Source organism: Pseudophryne corroboree, chromosome 6, assembly GCF_028390025.1.
Source record: "Pseudophryne corroboree isolate aPseCor3 chromosome 6, aPseCor3.hap2, whole genome shotgun sequence".
Lineage (NCBI taxonomy): Eukaryota > Metazoa > Chordata > Amphibia > Anura > Myobatrachidae > Pseudophryne > Pseudophryne corroboree.
Genome location: NC_086449.1, coordinates 611964192 through 611967230, shown reverse-complemented (window position 1 = coordinate 611967230; position 3039 = coordinate 611964192). Strand labels below are relative to the sequence as shown.

At 45.4% G+C, this 3039-nt stretch overlaps 1 pseudogene; it reads left to right on the top strand.

Moving 5' to 3' along the window:
* The first annotated feature begins 2150 nt into the window (after positions 1–2150).
* On the top strand, positions 2151–2268 carry LOC134939032 (5S ribosomal RNA; annotated as a pseudogene).
* Positions 2269–3039: the final 771 nt, after the last annotated feature.

Here is a 3039-nt window from a genome sequence, read left to right as displayed (position 1 = left end):
ACGTACAGTTTAAACCTAAAATTCTGCATTTGGTCCTTTTGTGGTATCTAGCAAGTCGTGTTGGTCTTACACTATCAATAGAAAACTGTCATAGATGGAATCCCACGTCAGTGTGATTTGAGACTAGGAAACCATTGAGTTACCAGAAGATCTACAGTGTGGGCCTGGTTAGTACTTGGAGGGGAGACTATCAGGGAATACCAGGTGCTGTAGAAAAATTAAACCATCAGCTGATGGTGTGGCATCCGCCTGGGAGACCCCAGGTTGGGGGGCCGACTTCCTCAGGTCACACAGACCTGGCATGGTAACTCTAGTTATACTTTCGCCTTCAAGACAGCCTATCTCGGCTATAGACAAAGGCCTGGCTTTGCAAGAAGCAGGTCAGAAATTTGCTTCGGTCAGGAATACTCATTCCAGTTCCTCTGGCAAACAAGAACAAGGTTTTACTTCAACCTGGTTTAGTCGGAAGCCAAATGAGTCATTTCGGCTCATGCTCAATCCGAAAAATGCTGAGCATATACATTTGGAAACATGGAATTGTTACGTTCCTTATGTGTGGCATGGAGCCAGGGGTTTTTATGGTATCCTTGGATATACAGGAGACTTACCTACAGGTTCCTATACCATTGTCTATCAGTGTTATCCAAGGTTTTTGCTATCCTCCAAAAAGCATTTTCAGTTCTAGGCCATACCCTTTGGGTTAGCCACAGTCCCCAGAGTATTTACCAGGAGTATGGGGGTAACAACACCTTTCTCCGCCAGCAGGGGGTAAGGTTTTTTCCCATACCTAGGATCTTTTAATCCTGGCACATTCACAGAGATTGCTCTTTTTTTTGCAGGGGCAAGTGACTCATAACTTGGGGAAAATCGTCTCCAGTTTTGTCACATAGGATGACGCACCTGGGGGGCTGTACTGGATCTCATCTGCAGAGAGTAATTTTTTTTTTAACCTCGCAACAAGATATCCAGGGTTCACTATAGGATTCAGGAATCTCCACACAGTCAACGGTATCCATTCACGCAGTAATGCGAGGATGGGTTTGATGGTATCTGCATCGACAGGAGGGAGTATGCACAATTCCATTCTAGGTCTGCAGCGTCTGATTCTTACCTAGTAGAATCTACAACCACACCACACTGGATATGCCCACATTTCATTGGACAGTGGAAGGCCTGGTTGGTACCTGGAGGGACCAGCTGGGAATACAAGGTGTGGTAATTATTAATGGATTGCATCAGATAATAAAGACCAACTATGGTACTTACTATAAAAGTAAGAAGGTCGTTAGCCTGGTGGCTATAGACATCCCAGCTGTACAAAGGGAAATCCTTTTGATATCAGATTGGGAAGATTCTGACACTAGGCTTAGTGTCAGGGAGATTGTGTTCCCAAAGAGCTATCTACCTATAAAGGTGGAAACCCCGGGCCATATACAGGGCACCGGTGTAGGCACCGGACAGTCTTCATCTGAAAACCAGTCCAGTTCCGCTCGGATAATGCAACGGCAGTAGTGTACCTCAACATCAGGGAACTCTCAGCCGAAAATGGGATGAAGAAGGTAAGTCACATACCCAAGGGGCAGGACTTCATCATTCAACCTTGTCCATCGCTCTCATTCCAGGAATCCTAACGGGGAAACGGACTTTCTCAAGTCGTCACACCATTCAGAGGAATGAATGGGCTCTACACCCAGAGATCTTCCGGACTCTAGAAAATAAGAGGTGCTTGCCAGAGATATATCTCATAGCATCTTGGTTGAACAACAAAGGGCTCACATACGGGTCAAGAACAAAGGATCCCAGGGCGATCATTGTGGATGCCTTATCTGTGAGATAGGACCTTCATCTGGCGGATGGGGTTTCCTTTAATTACCCTATTACCAGGGTGGTGAGAAAGTTTAAACAGGAAGATCAGCAGAGAATGGCAATGAATGCTCTACTTCTGCTCCCTCAACGTTCAGACCTAGTAACGCAGGGTCCGGGTTATTACAGACATGTGGAACGACTGTCTTTGACAGCATGGCCATGGAAACCTCTATCCTCAGGTCAAAGGTATACTTTCAAACAGTGTTCAAAGCAAGGAAACCTTCCTTAGCTCGCATTTTTCACCAAATATGGCAAGCCAATATTCATTGGTGCAGTGAAAGAAAATCTACAGCCACACCACACTGGATATGCCCAATCTCATCAGATCTTGGAAGCTATGCAGTGTTGGGCCTGGTGAGTACTTGGATGGGAAACATCTGCGAACACCAGGTGCTGTAGGTAAATGGGACTCAAAAAATTTTTTTTCAGAGTTTCCAGGATCTTAGCATTCCTTCAGGCAGGAACGGATTGCTTCCTTGAGAGAGCAAGGGTTGGCATCGACTGTAGAGTTCCAAAAATAAATGACCAACTTACAGGATGTGCGTACCTTTTTCCAGGGTATGCTGCGCATCAACCTTTGGTTGTTTCTCCTACAATGCCATGGGACTTATGGTTAGTCCTGAAAGCCCTTCAAGTTGCCTCATATGAACCACTTATTAAAATGGATCATAAATGATTGACAGCTAAAGTGTCTTTTCTACTGACTAGGGCGTCAGCTAGAAGAATATCAGATTTAAGGGCATTGTCATGTTGTTCCCCACTATCCAGATAAAGCAGTTCTCAGAACTGGATCTGGGTATCTTCCTAAGGTGATGACTAAGTTCCACCTTAACAAAGAAAATGTTGTCCCGGCCTTTTAGGTGCCGGGCCTGGTCTGCGGGAGATGCATCGCTGGACGTGATCCGTGCATTAAGGATCTACGTGGATTGTACCAGTGTCATCAGAAAAGCATATTCTCTCTTCATTCTCTATGGAGTTCATAAGAGAGGATGACCTGCTGGTAGGCAGACACTGGCAAGATGACTTCGAATGACGAAGCATATTCTCAAGCTAATCTCCCTGTTCCAGCTGTCTTTGTTCACTCTACTCATAAGGTAGGTCCTTCATTGGCAGCACAAGGTGGTGCTTGAACAGAACAGGTATGGAAGGCAGCCATATGGTCTTCCGTTTACA